Source organism: Neophocaena asiaeorientalis, unplaced genomic scaffold (genome assembly GCF_003031525.2).
Source record: "Neophocaena asiaeorientalis asiaeorientalis breed wild unplaced genomic scaffold, Neophocaena_asiaeorientalis_V1.1 scaffold322, whole genome shotgun sequence".
In the NCBI taxonomy this organism is placed as follows: Eukaryota; Metazoa; Chordata; class Mammalia; order Artiodactyla; family Phocoenidae; genus Neophocaena; species Neophocaena asiaeorientalis.
The window spans coordinates 472,434-494,127 of NW_020185329.1; the positions used below are offsets into that span (position 1 = coordinate 472,434).

General features: G+C 39.5%; 1 pseudogene; it reads right to left on the minus strand.

Annotated features, from left to right (window-relative positions):
* Positions 1-1,879: 1,879 nt before the first annotated feature.
* LOC112392838 (Down syndrome critical region protein 3-like) lies at positions 1,880-3,116 on the minus strand (annotated as a pseudogene).
* Positions 3,117-21,694: the final 18,578 nt, after the last annotated feature.

Genomic DNA, 21,694 nt, shown 5'->3' on the forward strand with positions numbered 1-21,694 from the left:
TGATTTCCATGTTAGAAGATAAGAGAACTAAGGTTCTGTAGGCTTAAATGTGTTTCCCCGGATCACATGTAACCAGGTGGTAAAAATCTTTTAATAGAGACTCAGCAGCCTGCGTCTACATCTGTGAAATGGAAGTAATGATTCCTGGGTTGCCTTTCTCCTCTGTTACCAAACTCAGGTCCAGCTGCTCACCACTTGAAAAGCAATACCCAAGAGAGAGGCAAATGTTGGTAGAAAGGAAAGTTTCTTTTAATCAGAATGCCAGCAATCTGGAGAGATGGTGGACTCGGTGTCCCCAAAAATCAACTCCGAAGATTCTGCTCGACCATGAAAGTTTTTAAAGGGAAAAGGAAAGTAATCTCAGTTAATCATTGAGTTAGGGGATCAGACTCATACCTGTCTCCCACTGCATGCAGGCTTGTCATCTTCTTGTGACATTTCTTTAGATGCTATCTTTTTTATGTTTGTTTCTTTTTTAAACGTTTTATTTCTGATTGACCTCTCCCACATTTCCTGTGGAACTCACGATGTGGCTGAGAACCAGAGCAAGGCCCCATTTCTGTTGGAGCTCCAATAGCCAGAAAGTGCCCCTGCCTAACCGGGCATTTCCCAAAAAAATGTACGGTTTTAGGTTCACGGCCTCTTTCCTTCACCTCCCCTTCCCCCTGCTGTAATGGGAGAACCTGACAAAGGACACCTCCAGCTCCAGCCAGGGCGGTAGTGGGACTGCTGCTGCCCAAGATACCCAAACGTCCGAGTTTTCCTTACTAACTGATGGTGGAGGTGCCCGTCCAAGAAGGGCAAGGAAATGGCCCTCGCCCAGGCCCCTCGAGTTTGAATAAAATGATAAAGGCGGCCGGGCTGCTGGCAGCTCTTCACGTAATAATTATTCCCTTAGGAGAGGAAGGCCAGGCAGCGTGCACGGTGCGCAGCTTACTTCTGAGGTTAATTGTGGACCCAGAGAAACAACAGCCGGTTGTGAAGGAAGAAATGTGTTGTAACAGACCCACCATACACGGCAATTCCCAACAGGAGGCGAGGGAGAAAATGGCTTCAGGCCAAACTACCTCCCCCGACCCCGCCAACGCAGGTCCCTCACGTGGGATGGAGGTGGGCCAAGTTCATCAGGTCCAGGTCCCGCCCAGCACAGAGGGGTCTTCACTGCTGGCCTGGGCTCGGGTCCCCTGCCACTCAGAACCCAGCCAACAATGACGGGCGTGGACACGTGTTTTTGTCCCTGACAGAACCTCGCACTTAAACGGACTCGGAAGACGGCAGCAGGCAACTTCACACCAAGTCCTGAGACTCAGAAACACTCCAGCACCAGCTGTGGTCACCAGATCCCCTCACTCCTGGGAGGGCAAAGCACACTTTCCCCAGGTTCCCAAAAGTTCTGAAGTTATCACGACAAATGTTATAAAAGAGAACAGAGTGAGAAACACACTGCGCATCTGCAGCGGGCGCCACAGCACCCTCCTTGGCGGGTATCCGCCAAAGTCATTGGCAACCAGCACGCCTGTCGCCACCCTGCGCAGTCGGGGAGCTGTCGGGAGCCCTGGCCACAACCGTCGGCCAGACAGGAGGTTTCCTTTGTCCCTGACCTCACTTTCCAGCAAAATTCAGACTCTGTTATAACTGTGCTCTGAACCTAAAAAGGAGCAGGTTAGTCAGGAGTCACAGGAAATTTACTCTCTGGGAAACAATATTGCCAACGCCATGAAGAAATCCTGATGAATTTCAAAGGGAAATTCTGACTAGAGGGGCCTCGAGGAAGAAGGGTCAGACTCATTTCTGATACAGAACCATCAAGAAAGCAAGTTCGGGGCTGCCGACTTCAGCTCCCGTAGGTCGGCACGGCTGCATTTCCACCTGTTCCTGCCTACATCCTGCAGAGCTTCAACGGGAAGTTCTCTGTGATGAGGTGCTCAGGGTGAAGCAGCACAACAATGTTAACCTCGAACTCCACTTTGAAGTTGGTGGTCTCCAGTGTCGGGCAGGTGAAGAGCTGGGGAAAGACCATGTATATGGGGACAGAGAGGCCCCGACACACGTCCCCATTGGCTATCTGAATGTTCTGAATTTCTGTGGCATTGCGGGCGTACCCTTCTGCACAGCCGCAGGTCTCCATGTGCACCAGCTACAACTCGATGCTTTTGATGGTGGCCTCCGAGCTCTCCACCACCAGCTCTCCCGTTAGTGGGTGTGTGATAACACAGTTGGTCGAGTTGAGATGTCCTCTGATGAGAAATTTGGGGAGCAAGGTTCTCTCTTTGACATTCTGTAAGGTTTCAGGTGTGACAGTGAAGTCCATGGGACTCGGAGTCAGTTTCCCCTTCTAAGGAGCAGAATGAATGATGAATTCACAGGTCTTAGTCAAGTCCTTAGCCAGCAGGGACCGCCACATGTCACAGCACAGGGTATACTTAGTGAGGACCCAACGAGGTAACGTGTGATAAGCCAAGGGTTGGCACACAGCAGCTCTGGGTAAAACGGCAGCTGTTTTGTAGTAAGGATGAGAAAACACAGGCAGCAGGACTGCAAACCCCTGGATGGCATCTAGACTTCACAGGCCAACCTGGGAGATGTGGGTCAGCCCCCAACTCGCTCTCACTTGCTGGGTTTTCTGCATGGGCAGCACTGCACTGGGTGCCAGGGCAAGGGCAGAGCTGTGCCCCACATGGGGAAGAGAAGCGATGCTAGTGACAGTGCTCAGAGTCCTGGAGCTCAGGCCTCCAGGGCATCTCAAAATGAGCTCTTCATACCTTAACCTGAATGTTGACAAACACGCCGTGGTAAGTCTCATACAGAACTCTTATCCTTCACGTGCAGAGGAAATTCAAAAGGAATTTCTGTTTTGCCACGGGGAAATTTTCCTGGTTTCTCCATTTCGATGGTACTGTTGATAATCTGGATGGGCTTAACAGAATTATAGAATGCTTCAAACACACCCACACTCTTGGCGCTGAGTTGGAGGTTCACGGCTCCTTCCACTGTCAAGGAGACTCCCTGGTGCTGGACCGAATCCTTCCCAGATACGACCACCACCCCGGAGAGCATTCCCTGGTGTGATAAACCTTGTTCGCTCTTTTAACCTTAATGTCCAGGGCAGTCCCCATCTTGAATACTCCGTTTCGGGCAACACTTCCGGCCACGCATGACCCAAGGGAAAGGAGGGCACCCCATAGATGCTATCTTGTTCACCACTTTTATCACACAGTTTGTTTGCCAGATTACTGAAGGGGAAGCTAAGGAAGAGATCTGGTCATCTGTTAATTACTTATTCTTCATTTCTACTTCTTTAATCTATGGAAATAACCAACAGGTTAGGCAAGATATTGTTTGATCAAAAGATTTAAAAAGTATGCTAGGGCTGGAAATGAGTAGAGCATGCGGGTGCCTGATTTAAAAGTGAGTTAAAATGTAGCTTTGCTAAATTAACAAGAAACGAGATTTTCTGCTGAGGACAGCTTCCTGCAAAGAATTGCTTACAACTGCCCCCCCCCTAGGCCCCTCTCAGACATCATTTCATTTCTATGGGATTAGGGACAAAGGTCCATCTTCTGTAACTTCATGCTGAGAAAGGGCATTGAGGTCTTACAGTGAACATTATCGACATGGGTTTGAAGCATCTCTCTGCTGACAGCTTTAGTTGCTCATTTACATATAAGGGCAGAACAAGCTACAATTATTTTGATGCCCACAAATATGTAGATTATTATGAGCAACAGTGTTAATCCCATTCTCTTAAGGCCAGTTATTGGAATTGTGCTAGCCATATATTCAGTACTGCTCAAGATGGCACAGCTTATGTCATGGTTGCAGTCTGGTCATCATGAAGTTAGCTTTTCCCCTCTGGTGCCCATTATAGTACCCATAAAATATTCAGAAATGTGCATCAGATACTGAACCTGTGACTTTATTGTCTTAATCATTAACTGCTTGAACCTGCTATTTTGGGACACCTGGGAGACTTCAGCTTTTCTACAGACAAGAGGCAGAGGACCTGGAGGAACATTTATATTTGGTGAGGGGTGGTGGGGGTGGCAGAGAGTTCTATTCAGTTCCACCTCAACAGAGATCTGTGAGAAACCAGAGCAATCCAGAGAGTGAAAATGCTTTAAAGGGATAAAATGATAGCTATTCAAAGTTATATTGTTATAATTATTATTTCTATTAATAATAATGATAGTGGGGCTTAGGCTTAGGACCAATAAATTTGTGAGATAAAATTTCTTTTTACTCCTCCTTTTCCTTTCTTTAATGATGCTCCTAGAAGCTTTGGGGAGATTAATGCATGTACTTCCTGTTGAGGAAGCCCAAAGGGCTAGACATCCTGTCCCTTCCCACTGGCATGTTTCCAGTGACACTTACTAGGCTTTTCTTTTCCCATTGCACTTCTTCATAGCCTACCAATCTTGAGTTCCATTCTGAGAAGTTCTTCTCTCTCATTATTGGCCAAGCCTATTCAACCTAAACAAAGTATGTTTCCTTTCTAAATAGCCCATGTGTGAAAAGAATGGGTCTGGAATACTGCAGAGAAACAAACATGCTGCCATCACACCTATCCATATTCTAACTGTTACACGAGATGAAGGAAGATGTCCACCACCTCTGTGGAGTCCCCACCACTGGAGTGTTTTCATACATACCTGAAACCTTACCTTGCTTATCCTCTCTGAGGATCCACTTTGTGTTGGACACTTTTTTAAACACTTCATAGGATCATCTTTGATTTTCAAACACACACACTCAAGTAAAGAGATGAGATGAACGAGGCTAGAGAAGGTTAAATCTCTTTGCCAACTTCAAAACCACAGAGGAACAGGGAATCAGCCCCAGGTGAGCCTGATTCCAAAGCACAAACTTGTGTTTTTTTCCCACATTACCATGAATTTTCAGGTTCTTCATTGTACTCTCCAGTAGATTCTAGGCAGCAGGAAGAAATGAGTTTACCTGATTTGTAACTTCAGTGCCTGGCACAGTGTTGGAATTAGTATCGGTTAATAATTAACATGCATTGCCCATTTCAGATATATTTATCATTTTGTCCTCTTTTATAAGATCTTGAGGGCAATATCTTGCCTTATACTCCTCTCAGCAGCCAGACTGCTCCAATATATTATGGATGTGTTGTTTATTTCTCCTCACCTTAACTGTCACCTGATGAGTGACAGGCAAAATCATGAGTTCAGTGACTGTATGTAGAAAAGATTATTTTGCCAGAGATTAAACACCTAGCCCCAGTCAGCCAATGAATGTCTGACAATGGATGGCTCCATATCATACTATTCTGAAAAAAGAGTGAAGTGGGTGTCCCAATGAATGTTGTTATTTGCATACAAAGGATGGTACCTCATACTGAGGGCTTCCCTTCAATTTGTTCTAAATAATTTCCTTCACACGTCAAACAAGGCAACCTGTTCTTTTATGTTTCTTGTTGAAAGCCAGTTTATCCACACAGTGAGGAAAGAAGAGGGAGTCGGGAGTTTCTGGATGGTGTTTACATTTTCTCCTGACATATTTTGTTCCAAAATATTTGTTCTTCCAAGAATCTGACATAGTATCTTGTTAGTACCCTCAGGCTGTCCACATTTTAACCTTATCCCAGCCTTAAACGTTAGCTTCGCTCAATTATTTATGCAGTTAAAGTGTTTGTTTAGAGAGCTTTCCATCACAAGCACAAAATAATAATCAGGTATCATTTTGTCAGTCTATGTTGCCAGCAAAACTCTTCTTGATATTTTCCCAAATTTGCCTCACATTAACTCACCTTGTTTCTACTTCTTGACTCCTTGTCCCCTTCCTTCCTGAAGTATTGAGAACACAAATCTCCCTGTCAAGTTAATTCCTCACTCTTTTGCCAAACATTCTTTATTTCATTTATTTATTGGGCTCATTCATATCCCCAGAGTTTACAATAATCCAGAGATTCACTGAATTCCAGTTTAGTATTTTCTTTGCCACTAAATTCATCTATTACTGTTCAAGCTTTAGCAGTATGCTTTAGTGCCAGAAAATACAACATTTATCTCACAGCTGAAGTGCAAATAGGATATTCCTCCAAATATCTTGCTCTTTATCCAGGAGCTATAAAAGACCAAAAAAAAAATTCTTTGTAACTTAATGTCAGCATCCTAGCTCCAGCTGTGCTGTGTACAATTACAATAACAACCATCATATGTACAACTTAAGCTTGGTCAAATATTTACTAAATGCACACAATGTTGTAGTAATACCTCAATTCTCTTTGTGTTAATTTTCAAGAGTATTAAATCATTTGAGTTAAAATATGAAAAGTGGTTTTACATTTGTCTACACTAACATTAAGGAAACCTCACTCACCGGAAATTACTCAAATACATGGAAAATAGAAGTCAGATCACACAAACTCCAAGATGAGTCAGTCAAAAACCAAGATCAGAACCCAACACAACAGAGCTGGTAGCCTCTGTGTCCCTCCTGGGTGCCTTGGACTCTTTGCTCTAAGGCAGTTCAGTCAGCCCAGTGTCCTATTCCACAAGAAAAGGGCATCCCTGCCCCCAATGCCCAGCAAGGCACCTTCATATCTGTGTCTGACAGCGACATACTCTGAGGTAAGTTTTGGTCAAGAGCTAGACCACTGCATCCTCATAACAGAAACATAATGTTTCACCCCTGGGTCAGATTCTCCCAGCTGGGCTTTTGATCAAGAAGTATGTTCAAACAGTTGCTAAGCATCTTATATGTAAAACATGCATAAATTTTTTTGAAAATTGTAAGGATGTAGGGTAAAACTTTAAAAAACTTGAAAGCTGTGAAGAAAATAAAAAACAAGCAACTGTTTTTATTTTTATATGTCTTCTAGCTATAAAGCCAGTTGATTAGTTTAGAAATGTAGGATTGATTTAAAATACTTATAAAATTCTCAATTTTGGTACAGTGAATTACACAAATGCTCCCCAGATAGCTATAGGAAACTGAAGTTATTTTCCAAAGGTAACAGAGAATATTGAGTCTTTTTAAATCATTAAATTAATGATCATTTAAATCATTAAATTAATCATTAAATTAAATGATTAAATTAAATTAAATTAAATTAAATTAAATTAAATTAAATGATTAAATTAAATTAAATTAAATGATATAATAAAAAAAGAAGACTAAATATTCTTTGGGTGACTTTTATAATTTTATATTTTATTTCTAAGCCTTTATGTCTCCACAAACAACATTCTGTTGGGTCCTACAAAAGGCAATTTAACTAGACATAAAACAATTTCAGCAAAAAAGTCTTCCTTTATACTCATTATCTAGTTAACTTTCATATTTCAGGAGGGGTTTGGGAAAACTGGTACTGATTCATACAGCAAATAAGTGAAGAATAGAGAAAAAATTCTTGACCCATAGTATTAGGTTCTGCTACCAATTGTACAACCTATTAACAGTGTGATGTAAGGAAAACACCTCAAGTTCTTTGAGTGACAATTTTTTATCTGAAAAGGAGAATAGAGACAGTCATACAGAGTGCAGTAAGTCAAAAAGAGAAAAACAAATATCGTATATTAATGAATATATGTGGAATCTAGAAAAATGGTACAGATGAACCAGTTTGCAAAGCAAAAATAGAGACAAAGATGTAGAGACACAGATGTAGAGGACACTAAGGAGGGAAAGTGGGGTGGTGGTGGTGGGATGGATTGGGAGATTAGGATTGACATATATACACTAATATGTATAAGATAGATAACTAATAAGAACCTGCTGTATAAAAAACAAATGAATAAAATTCAAATAAAGGAGAATAGCAGTATTTTTCTTATCCACCTTATAAGGTTTCTATGAGACTCAAGACAGCGATCCCCAACCTATTTGGGACCAAGGACCAGTTTAATGGAAGACAATTTTTCCATGGATGGGGGTGGGGGGAATGGTTCAAGCGGTAATGTGAGTGATGGGGATTGGCAGATGAAGCTTTGCTCACCTGCCCACCACTCACCTCCTGCTGTGCAGCCCGGTTTCTCACAGGCTACAGCCTGGGGTTTGGGGACCTCTGAAATAAGATGCCTTGGAAGAACTTCCTAGTAAATAATAGAACTTATTATTTAAATTATTCATATTCAGGTACCTCCACTATAATGCTGCTTCTTTATTCATGCTCTCCATAGTAATCAGTGAAGATAAATTCTGTTGAATGCAACAAGTTTTGAGCACATTGGTCTGTCAATATTCATTCTAGGTCTAAGTTGTGGAGAGAGCTTTTTTTTTTTTTTTTTGCCGTACTCGGGCTTCTCACTGTTGTGGCCTCTCCCATTGCGGAGCACAGGCTCCGGATGCGCAGGCTCAGCGGCCATGGCTCACGAGCCTAGCTGCTCCGCGGCATGTGGGGTCCTCCCAGACCAGGGCACGAACCCGTGTCCCCTGCATCGGCAGGTGGACTCTCAACCACTGCACCACCAGGGAAGCCCTGGAGAGAGCTTTTAATCACAGTTCCCAATAGCCAGAGGGCTATAGCACTAGCAGAGTTCCAGCAGAGCAAAAGATAATTCAATCATTATATTAAACATGCAACATATGGCATCTGCAAAGAAGACAGTTTCATATCTTCTTTTCCAGTCTTCACACCTTTTTATTTTCTTTCCTTATCACACTGGCTAGAACTGTCAGTAAAATGTTAATAGAAGAAATCTTTATCTCCTGATATCTCACTAGTCTTTGTTTTTTCATCATGTTTTTGAAGATTGCAGAACTAAACACCTGCAATTTGGGTTTTCTGAGGTTTCTTCTTGATTAAATTTTTGTTATGCTTTTTGGCAGGAATACTCCAGAAGTGATATTGTGTTCTTTTCAGTACATCATACTATGCAGTCAGAGATGTTACTAGTGAGTTCAATTTCAATCACTTGCCTAAGACGTTGTCTGCCAGATTTTGTCACTGTAAAGTTACCTTTCCATTTGTTAATTAATAAATATATTAATGAATTTTGAACTATAGGAGAATCCTGTGAATCCTCAATGTTTAACCCACTATTTTACTCATTTATCAATGATTCTGGCCTCAATCAATTTTATGATGATGGTTGCCAAATAGTGATTTTCTACTTCTATCTTTTCTTCTATATTTAATTATTGGCCTTCTACAGTGAAGAAGAGCTTCATCATTTTATTTGTTTATTTTTTATAGCAGTGTGGACTTACAGAATCTTTTTTTAATGATTTTTTTTATTGGAGTAAAATTGCTTTGCAGTGTTGTGTTAGTTTCTGTTGTACAGTGAAGTGAATCAGCTATATGTATACCTATATCTCCTCCCTCTTGGACCTCCCTCCCACCCCCCGCATCCCACCCATCTAGGTCATCACAGAGCACTGAGCTGAGCTCCCTGTGCTATACAGCAGGTTCCCACTAGCTATCTATTTTACACATGGTAGTGTATTTATGTGAAACCTACTCTCCCAATTTGTCCCACCCTCCCCTTCCCCCACCATGTCCACATGTCCATTCTCTACATCTACATCTCTATTCCTCCCTTACAAATAGTTTCATCTGTACCATTTTTCCAGATTCCACATATATGCATTAATATACCATATTTGTTCTTCTCTTTCTGGTTTACTTCACTCTGTATGACAGACTCTAGGTCCATCCACATCTCTACAAATGACCCAATTTCATTATTTCATTCAATTGGTTATAGTTCACCATCATTATTAATTTTGAGCTTAAATTTTCCCAGATTTGACCAGTAGGAGCCCGTCAAGCTGGCTCTGTATCCATTTGATATGTCACCATTATTCGTTAAGCACTTCTTTACTTTCTTACACAGGAAGATGTTTCAGGTTTATCATACTTTCCTTCCCTGGTCATGGGGTCAGCCATTTTCCCAAAGCATCCTGGTTCCCTTCCGTAGAGAATGGGACTGGAAGCCATAATTTGCTGCTAGGTATTGTTGTTGTTACTTATAGGTTTTTTACACTAATTTGTTTTTAATCTAGTCTGCCAGTCTTAATCTTTTGTTGGACTATTTATTCTATTTACATTAAATATAACTATTGACATCTCAATTTGTTCCATTTTAATAATAAATAAAATAATTTAGTGGTTATCCTAGGTATTACAACATGCACCATTCCCTGTTTAGTGTATTTAAAAGTGTATAAAATGTTAAAAACTTACAAGATTTTAACTAAATATACTCTTCTCCCTCTCCTGTGTTAATGTTTTCATGAATTTTCCATTCATATTTATTTCAAACCTCATAACATATTATTTTTAACAATAAATATTTATTAGAATTATCCACATATTTACCCTTTCCAATGTTCTTTATTTCTCTCTACAAGCATTTTCCTATTTCAAAAACCCTGTTTAATATTTCTTTTCATACCAATCTGCTAGTAATAGATGTCTCAGGTCTTATTTGTATAAACAAATTTTTATTTCACATTTATTTTTGAAGGGTTTTTGATGGGTTTAAAATTCTAAATTGAGAGTTATTTTCTTTCTGATGTCATTCCACTGTTTTTCTGAGGATGGCTTCTGTCTTATTGTTACTACTTTGAAAGTAATCTGTGTTAATCTCTGGCTGCTTTGAAATTTTTCTCTTTAGTTTTCTGCAGTTTTACTATTATATATCAAGTATTATGAGTTGAATTGTATCCCCCAATAAAGATATGCTCAAGTCCTTATCCCTAATACCTCAGAACATGATTTCACTTGGGTACAGTCTTTACTTTACTTTCCATCTCCTAAAATGAGATCTTTAGGGTCCTAATCCAATAGGACTGGTGTCCTTACAAAAAGAGGAGATTTGAGCACAGAGACAGACACACAGAGGGTGGGTGATGTGAAGACAGGGAGAATTCCATGTGAAGAAGGAGTGTTAGAAAAATGCATCTACCTGCCAAAGAGTACCTGAAGCTACCAGAAGACTGGAGAGAGGTATGAAAGAGACCCTTCCCTCCAACACCTTAATTTCAGACATATGGCTCTCAGAACTGTAAGACAGTGTTTCCATTGTCTTAAGCCACCCAGTTTGTGGTACTGTGTTACAGCAGCCCTTGGAAGCTAATACACAAGGTATGGTTTTCTCTACATTTTTCTTGCCTATTATGCTGGTCAGAAATGTCAATGCACCATTAGCACAAAGCACTTATCCTACCTGAGGACTAGAGCACTTTGGAATGTAGGATTTGATGTCTTTAGCAAATCTGGGGAAATTTTTGGACATTATCTCTTCACATATTCCTTCTATCCTACTCTCTTTTCTCTCCTTCTGAAATAACAGTATATGTTAGACCTCTTCACCATAGTACATATGTCTCTTACAATACTTTCTGTATTTTATATTCTTTTTTTCTCTGTGTGCTTCAGTCTAGGTTTGTTCTAATATCTATTTCTTGTTCACTAATTCTCTAGTCTGTTTCCCTGTTAGTAAAACACATCAATTTATTAAATCCTTAAATCTAGTTATTGTACTTTTCAGTTCTAATTTCCATTTCATTCTGTTTTATAGATCCCAATTCTTTGATTACATTATCTATAGTTTTATCTTACATGTATTAATTATAATTATTTTAAAGACCATATCTGATCTTTCTAAATTGTGAATATCTATTTTCCATTTTTGCTTTTCATTCAGCCTTGTTTCTTGGCTTACTTCGTAACTTTTGATTGAATACTTGGTATTTCTTGTAAAAAATTATAGTGACTCTATATGATGTTGTCTTTCTTCAAATAGACAGTGTTGGCTATAAGCTTGATCCAGTTGGGGGTTGTCTATTTCAAATTAACCTTTACTTCTTGGGTGTAACACTTTCAGATATCTCATCACAAAGCGTGGGGTGTTCATGAGGGTGGCTCTTCCTTGATTGGCTCTGAATGCTAAACCTTGACACCCTAGTACCATGAGACTGTAAAATCTCTGCTAAATTTTTGACATCTTAGCAGCAGGTTTTTGCATAATTTTTGAGAGTGTTGCCCCCTACAAGCACTATTTTGGAGACAACAAATGTCTTGGAAATTTTTCCAAAAAAGATTCAGGTTCATCTCTGTTATTTCCTTTTCTATAGGATCTTTCCCTTCAACTAATGGCTGTCTCGATTGCTCTGAACTCTGTTTGTCTCCCTAACCCTGTGAGGCTGCCAAAAGTGCTAGACTGCCATTTTCTGTTTGGCTTTGGTGCCATAATCTATGAATCAGCAAAGGCCCTGAGGAGTAAAATGCAGCCATAAATACAAAACTCACTTCAATGAAATTCATTTCTCTTCAAGATCTTGGACCTTAATGCCTGGTTGCCTTAGATGCTTTCTAATGTTTTCAAAGAACTGCTTTTCTTCTCCCAACCCCCAAATCTAACTCATAAATTTCTTGGTGGAAGTTTTTTTTTGGTACCAGCTATACCATCATAGGCGGCAGTAGAAGTGTTTCCTACTTTTTGAATCCTATAACAAAGGAAATGATAATTTTTGCTTTGCTGCCCTAAGGAATATTTGAAGTTAATTTAACCTGGAGAAATGGAAAGTAATAGGAAAGGAAAATTATTAATTATTTGAGTAACTTACTCACTAAGTCTTCACTGAGTACACAGTTTGTATGAGGCATTGGAAACAAAGAAAGAAAGAAAGAAAGAAGGAAGGAAGGAAGGAAGGAAAGAAAGAAAGAAAGAGAGAAAGAGAGAAAGGGGGAGGGAGGAAGGGAAGGAGGGAAGTGGGAAGGAACTCCCTATTCACATGGAGCTTTTATTCTAATGAATTTAAATGGATTGATATATAAGTAAAAATTTGTCAGCTAATGATAACTGCCTTTGTAAGCAGATAGTTTAGGGGGTTCCCCAAAGAGACCAAGGAATGGCTTTCTTGACATAAGAGAACCCATTTTAGCCTAAACCATTTTGTGATCTAAGCCTGGCCACAATGCTTGCCCTTGAACAGGTCTCACTAATTAATGATTTAAAGGAGGGGATGCAGAAACAAGGGGGGAGCAGTCAAGAAACAATAGTGCAGCTTTGGGGCAGGGTCCTGGTTCCTCAAGGAGCATACATAATAATATATCTTTGAGTTCTTCAGGAACTAAGGCCCACACCCAAGTGGAGGATGGAATTATGATGTTGATCCTTCTGGATTCAGTCAACTACAGCTTGGACTCTGTTGACTTTTGCCCCAATTCTATGTTGAAATCCCCTCTGTTCAAGTCCTCTCATGAATGTGCAAATACCCTTAGCTTAAAGCTTCCCCAGTTTTGTTGTTCAGGAAGATACCTGCTTTGGGAAAGATCCCAGTGTTCTCCTTACTTGCTACAAGTGAAAATAAATCCTTCCTTCTCCCACGCTTTGGCTTGGTTGTGTCTATTGGCTCAACACCCACCAAGAGGTGAACCCAGTTTTGGGGTAACACCTTGCAGAGATTAAAATAAGATAAAAAATGACTACTTTTTTTTTAAATGCTTAGGAAAGTTTTAAAAAATATTTTATTTATTTATTCATCTATTTATTTATTTTAATCTCAGAGCTCTTTATAGTCCTGAAAATATTGGAAACAATATAAGTGGTCAGCAAGTGATAAATGGTAATATAAAATCAAGCTTATTTATAATATGGAAAATTATACAGTCAATAAAATATTTACAAATTTTTATGGCAGAGAATATACTGGCATTACAATTTTGAGTGAAAAAATCACAAGAGAAATTTTTATATACACCATGTTTCAACTGTGAAAAATATTCAGAGACAAAAAGTTGAAAGAAATATTAATGCTGACTTCTTGTGTAAAGAGAAATTTTTTTCTACTTGTTCTTTGAAATTTAATTTTTTTATTGAATGAAAGATTCTTGTAAATTCTATAGTGCTTTACAATTTTCAAAAGTTTCACACAAGTGATTTCATATAATTCCATGATAACACTTTTTCCCCCCTATCCATATATTGCCCCCTGTTTCCTTCTCCCCACTGGTAACTACTAGTTTTTTTTCTATATCTGAGACTCTGCTTCTTTTTGTTTGTTTGTTTTATTCACTAGTTTGTGTATTTCTTATATTCCACATATAAGTGTTATACAGTATTTGTATTTCTCTGTCTGACTTATTTCACTTATCATAGTGCCATCCAAGTCCATCCATGTTGCTGCGATAGGAAAAATTTCATATTTTTAATGGCTGAGTAGTATTCCACTGTGTGTGTGTGTGTGTGTGTGTGTGTGTGTGTGTGTGTGTGTGTATGTACGTGTATGTGTATCACATTTTCTTTACCCACTCATCTGTTGATGGACACTTAGGTTGCTTTCATACCTTGGCAATTGAAAATAATTCTCTATGAACATTGAAGTGCGTATATCTTTTCAAATTAGTGTTTTGTTTTGTTTTCAGATATATACTCAGGAGTGGAATTGCTGGTCATATGGTAGTTCTATTTTTAGCTTTTTGAGAAATCTCTGAACTGTTTTGCACAGTGGAGGCACTAATTTACAACCCCATCAACAGTGTACAAGTGTTCCCTTTTCTCCACATCCTCACAAACATTTGTTATTTGTGTTATTTTATTCACATAGATCAATGGAATAGAATAGAGATCTCAGAATTAAACCTGCACACTTGGTCAATTAATCTATGACAAAGGAGGCAAGAACATAAAATGGAGAAAAATCTCTTCAATAAGTGATGCTGGGAAAACTGGACAGCTACATGTAAAAGAATGAAATTAGAACATTCTCTAACACCATATAGAAAAATAAACAAAGTGGATTGAAGACCTAAATGTAAGACCAGATACTATAAAGCTCCTAGAGAAGAACATAGGCAGAACACGCCAACATAAATCGCTGTGATATATATTTTTTTGGATCTGTCTCCTAAAGCGAAGGAAATAAAAGCAAAAATAAACAAAAAGGAACTAATTAAACTTAAAAGCTTTGCACAGCAAAACAAAATGAAAAGACATCCTGCTGAATGGGAGAAGATAATTTGTAAATGGTATGACCGATAAGGAGTTACTATCCAACATATGCAAGTAGTTCATACACCTCAACATCAAAAAAAACAAACAACTCAATTAAGATCTGGGCAGAAGAGCTGAATAAATAGTTTTCCAAAGAGGAAATGCAGATGGCCAAGAGGCTGATGAAAAGATGCTCAATATTGCTAATCATCAGGGAAAATGCAAATCAAAACCACAATGAGATATCACCTCACAGAGGTCAGAATGTCTGTCATCAAAAAGAATGACTATTTTGGATTAAGGGATCAGGCAAAGGTTTTCTGAGGGAATGATACTGAAACTGAGATCTGAATGACAAGAAGATAGCAACCATCTGAAGACTGAAGGGAATAATAATCCAAACCAAGGGAATAGCTAGTGCAAAGGTAAGCCCCAGGACAGAAATGAATAAGGTAAACAGACATATTAATGTCAACAACTGTTCTATGAAACTTTTCTCTTTCTCTACTTTTTGATCTCCCCACCAGTCCCTCCTATTGGAAAACGTAATAGGAACCTGGATAGCAATGGAGATCAGGAAATGTGGTTTGCAGACTCTTAGCCCTAATAGTACATAGCAGAATACAGAAGGGTAAATTTTGACTGAGAAACGGCAGTTTAAAAACTAGCACAGTCCATCATTTTTGGTTACTCATACACTTCTACACATATTTAATCTTCTAAACAGTGACAATAACATCATGTTTACACCATACAGGATGCAACCATCCTTTATGCAAATCACAGTATTCTCACCATCTCAAAAAAAGGTTGACACAAAACTCTGAAATTTACTGTTCTTATCTTCAGGTGATGTTGATTCTATTTATAGTTAAATCACAATTCTAAGTTATTTTGCAACCTATAGACTAAATTTAAAAATTAACCACAATCAATTATTCCTATGTAAAATAGTGAGATGGGAGAAGGGAAAATATTTAATGTATTGTTGTCATGTAACATTGTTAAGGAGCAAGCGAGTAAGAGTTTATGTTTAACTGTAACTAGTCATACAAACATACTTGATATTACAACGTCCATTAATCATTACTATTCCCTGTTTTTCTTAGCCTCAGCCAGTCCCACAATTGATGGGTATCCTTTATTTGGGGGTAAACCAAACTGTCATCCCTGAGTGATCTGAATCTATCTATATTTGGTTGTTGAGGTCTCCATTAACACTTGACATGAAAGCATTAAGAGATCCCTGAGTTTCAGATAGATTCTGTTCTGTCCTATTGTAGGGAAGCAATTATTTTTCCTCTTTGTAATCAGGATCAATCAAATTAACCAGTAAAATAAGCTTTGTTCTTTGTCTGTTTGTTCTGTGCCAAAAGTGTGTCAGCCTCAACTTCCAGTTCAATCAAATTATTGATTCCCTTGGTGAAAGCATCCCTCTGTTGAGAACCAAGGACTCTAAATCAGTAGATTCCAAAGTTATATGGCCAGTAAGTAAAAGTTGTACATCATACACTATCTGAACACACGTCCTCCACCAACTACATGCTCAGGAGGGTCCAGAGGAGACATAGAGGAATGTATAAGAAAGGGGACACTGCCACTCTAAAAAAGTTATGTGATATTTGTCCTTTGAAGGCCAGGGATGATGATGAAATATGTTGCTATTGACACAGGCTCCCTAATTTCACTTGGAATTATGGTATCTCGAAAGACAGGTTCCACATGGCAGCTCTTAACCGACAGAGACAAAGTGGGCACAATTATCACAGTGAGCAACAGAAATAGAGTTGTACCTGGAATGTGGCACACAGAATTTCTGGAAGATCCTTGGAAGTGACTAATTGAACATGCTTCCTTAAAAATAGGTGGATGTCACACTAACAGTGGTTTATCTATATCTTACAGTGCTTAAAAACACTTCCTGAACTCCAAATGGGAAGATGCTATTTTTAAAATGGGGTAAGGAAACCTGGAGTGGAAAGAAATTAGCAAGGATGGTTGAATTTTGTTGTGTTTTTTTTAATGAATTACTTTATTTACGGCTGCGTTGGGTCTTCGTTGCTGCACGCAGGCTTTCTCTAGTTGTGGCAAGTGGGGTCTACTCTTCATTGTGGTGCACAATGAGGTGGCTCCTCTTGTTGTGGAGCACGGGCTCTAGGTGCATGGGCTTCAGTAGTTGTGGCACGCGGGCTCAGTAGTTGTGGTGCACGGGCTTAGTTGCTCTGAGGCATGTGGGATCTTCCTAGACCAGGGCTCAAACCCGTGCCTCCTGCATTGGCGGGCTGATTCTTAACCACTGCACCACCAGGGAAGTCCTAGGATGGCTAAGTTTTAACTGAGACTGCATTATTGGATCTGACATGATCATGGGCAAGAGAACATTTGGGATCTCATCTTTTATCATTTTAAAATAAAATAACTTAAAATGATAAAAATAGCTAGTATATATGGAACACCTACAATGTACTATACTGTTCTAACACTTAACATGTATTATCTCATCTATTCCTTTTATGAGATTGGTCATATTGTTAAAACCATCTTGCAGATAAGGCAACTGAAACACCAAGAGGTGAATAATCTATCCAAGTTTCAACAGCTAGTAAGTAGCAGTCCAGAGTTTTAAATCTACACTTTAATGCCACTAAATCATGGGTGAAGCCCCTTGAACCCTGGTTTCAGTGTAAATGGTTTTCTTTTCCATGTCTGCTGTATGATCTCACAATGGTCCAAGGTAATTCCCAGGAATGACAAATTTTAGGGAAACAGAAACCAGCTTCCTGCAATTTGGCTGAGTGTGTAACTTAACTGAGGTGGACTAAATTGGCTGTAAATTCTTTGACTAGGCATCAATGCCCCACAGCCTTCCGGGCACTAGAACAAAAATAGCTAAGTGCATAATGATCACAACAGGGACAATTGCCCTAACATATCCATGTGCCAGAACACAGGGGAGAGGAAGAGAAATAATTTCCTATCAACATCCGCAATCATTCTGGGAGATTACTTCATGATTGCCAAAGTAGAAACAGGGTGATGAGTAGGTGGGAAGGCTGGGAATAATAGGACATCACAAAACAGCTTGACATCATGAGTTTAGGCATGGGACACTTGTGCTCTAGTCCTGCCATGGACTCTAAACTGCTGTACAATGTTGAACTTGTAATCATCATGGAATATTAGAGCTAAAGGGACCATCATCAGGTTCAAACTGCTTATTTTAGAGATAAGAATATGAAAGCCCAAAGAAGTACAGCCAAACCAGTGCTCAACCATTCTGAATCCCCAGATTTTCCTACTGTTCACACTGCACCCCACTGTAGGCCCAGGCCCTCCATCATTATGAGCATCAATTTCCTCATCTAGAGAATGGAAATAGCCTTAGATGCTCTGCCTACCTACTATAGATTACTTTATAAGATCAAATGAGATAACATATGAGAAAGTGTTTTTGAAAGTATATACCATAGAAATGCCACTTGTTCTGGGGTTTGAGGATGTAACATTTCCTTCTCATTGGGTCACCATTTCGACAGTCTTCAGCAATAGTGCCCAAAAATGACTCCAGAAATAGACCTGGAATTTAAAGAGAGACACACATCATTTAAGGTCAATCAACAGATTAGAACTAAGAAGGATGGAAAGGAGTATGGGAAATTTTAAGTAGATAGTGGTGGGTGTACTTTCGTAAACCACAAAATATTCTCTGCAGTGACATATTTACTACTCTACTGCTTACATCATTTAAGCCCACACCAGAGAGAGCACTTATTAATGAAGCACATGGGGTGATCTACCAGCAGCATGGGAAGCAAGCAAAGGTGTCCTCAGTGGGCTTTGTCTGTTGGTTTGTCTTGTCTGCTCTTTAGCTTGGGCACAATTGTTCCTATAGGGCTTAGTCATCCCTGATGTCTTCAGTCAGCCAAGTTTTAAATAACAGTGTGTTTTGTCCAAGTGTTCTCATTTACTATATAGCCATTTTTCTCTCAGCTTTCATTCAACACTTATTATGAGCCAGAGACTTCACATTGTGCTTTTTGTGTATTATCTAATTTAACCCTCTCCACAGCATGATAAAGTAGGTACTATTGTAATCCTCACTGAATAGGTTAAAAGCCTGAGGCTGGGGAAGGAGCCAGCATGTGGAGGAGCAAACATTAAAATCAAGACAAGAGCCTGAACTTTTAACACCCTGCCATATTGCTTTCCTGTGTTTTGCCAGATTGTTTCATCGTCTTAAGCTACAATTTCAACCCACCTTGAATGAATGAAACACTCAAGGAATGAATCACTCAAGTTATTTTCCAGGTGCACAATACTATTTTTACAAATATTTAATATGAACCCTTGTGTTGAGAAATCAAGCTTACTCTGCATGGCTTTACCAGGAAAAAACAGGCTCAATGGCTGAAAAATATCAAGAGCCAGATTTTAGCTTAATGTGGGAAAGAATTTTGTATGCATTGGAGTGGTTCAGTGAGTGGAACTAGCTATTTTATGAGTATAGCAAGCAGAAGTTATTGTTCAAACAGAGGTTGTGATGCCAAAAACATGGCCTCTGTGTACTAGTGCCAAATCGAATCCCGGAGACAGAGTTTTGGGTAAAGAAGAAAACAATAGCTTTATTGCTTTGCCAGGCAAATGGGGAAACAGCAGGCTCATGAACTCAAAAGCTGTGTCTCCAATCTGGGGGATTTAGTGAGGAGATTTACAGCAAGGTTCCAAGGGCAGGGTTGCTGATAAGGATCAGAGTGTGTCAGGACCTGCATTTCTTTAATCTGGCCTCAGGTGGTCTCCTGATGAGATTTTGTGGTTTTCAAGGTTATCAAACTGTGACCTTCTCTCTGGAATGAAGAATGCTTCATCAAGTAGTTAACATCCTCCATTTGTTGGGGGGTTTAGTTCTACAGAAGAGCTCAACAATATTGTTATGTGTATCCCTTGAGGTGGAGCTAAGACCCTGCCTCAAGGCTGCACTATTCTTTCTTGGCTGCTCCTTCCTTGTTTCTATATCACCTCCCTTCCCTGGTTAGGAACTGTTTGAACCTGCCCTTTGGAACTCAGGGAAGTTCATGGAGGCTGAAGTCTATTTCCTACAAACAAGAAACAGGGGACACAGAAAGGCTTCTGTGCTTTCTGAAGTCTTTTCTTGATTATTTTTGTTCTGAATGGTCACTGACTCTTCTGCAATTGCATAGTTCTTATATAGTGTGTACCTTGCAACTAGGACTGTATTAATTTTCAGAGAGGAGAGTATTGCCAGAGTTTAAGGCAAGAGTCTGGCTTGGTTACAAGGGGGTTTTCTGTCCTGAAGCCCCTAATGTCATTGCTATTCTGAAATTTTAAAATTTGATGACCAATAAATCTGAGTAAAGGACAAGTGAGTACATCCATTGACAAGCAAGGCCTTCCATGGTGACTCCACACTGTAACCTAACCAGTTTCCTAAAATAATAGTTTAGAAACAAAACTAACTATCATAACTTGAAGAAAGGATTTCCTTTCTTGGGCTTACTCTCTTTCTTTCTCTCATGCTAGCCCCTGTCTGAAATCTTTCCTTGATCTCAGTTATCAAGTTTAATTGTCCCAACCTCATGGCCCATCTCAAGTCTCACCTCCTCCACAAAGCTTCTCCAGGCTGTCCCAGGCCTTGGCACTCTTCATGCCTTAAACTCTGACAATACTCTCCTCTCCGAAAATTAATACAGTCCTAGTTGCAAGGTATACACTATATAAGAACTACCCAATTGCAGAAGAGTCAGTGACCATTCAGAACAAAAATAATCAAGAAAATACTTCAGAAAGGAAAATGTGGCCTGGGCTAAATCCTAAATACTGACTTTCAGCCCAGGAGGGTAGGAAACATGGACATCTGATCTGATGGAACCCTGGCAGTTAACACAGAGGCTGGCACATTGCAGATGCTCAAAAACATTGAAAAAGAAAGGAAGGAGGGAGGAAAGGAGAAAAGGAAGAAAGGAAGTAAGCAAAAGTGAGCCAGGCATGTTTGTGGAATGGTGAAGAGACCTGACTAATGAGAACAATGTGCATCTGTGTTGAGCAGAGGGTATTAGAACAAATGAGCAGTGTCAGCTCAAATTATGAAGAGCCCAGAAAGCCAGGCTGAGAACTTGAGCCTGGTTGTGGAGACATTTATAACATTCTGAATAACATTAACAATTTTTGTGGCTTCTTTATGACACTGCAAGTCATGTGAGAGTATAGTTCTCAGCTTATTCTTCTTGATATCCTCAGCTGATTTAGCTCAGTGTGTGCCTTAACTGTGTGAAGAATAATTAAGCAAATGAATAAACCATTTTCTGCTTCATTCATTCCAGAGGTGAATTGATCTTTTGCACCTTACTGACACCCTAGTGTTAGCCACAAGTTGGCCTCTCTCTCATGTACAGGATCCAAGGTAATGTGAACATTTCTCCAACATGACACTACAAAGTTAAATTTAATGAACTTTCCCCTCCCAAGGATATTTATCATTAGATCAACCTCACCTCTCTAGTGCTATTCCAAAATCCCCATTCCCAGGCTATATTGGTAGCCAATTACTGAGTCATGTTCTTAGACATGTACTGAAGTGGAATGGAAAGCTTAATAATCACAGAATTTTAAAATATACCCAGTCCCTGAAAAATTATTTTATTAATCTTTCATTCCCTTTTTTCTAACTAGAATATCCTTAAATCAATTATAGTGCATCCTTCAGAAGATGCACATGCTGAATTTGAGTTTTGTAAAAGAGTAGGAAGGGGCAAGAATGCCTGATCTCAGAC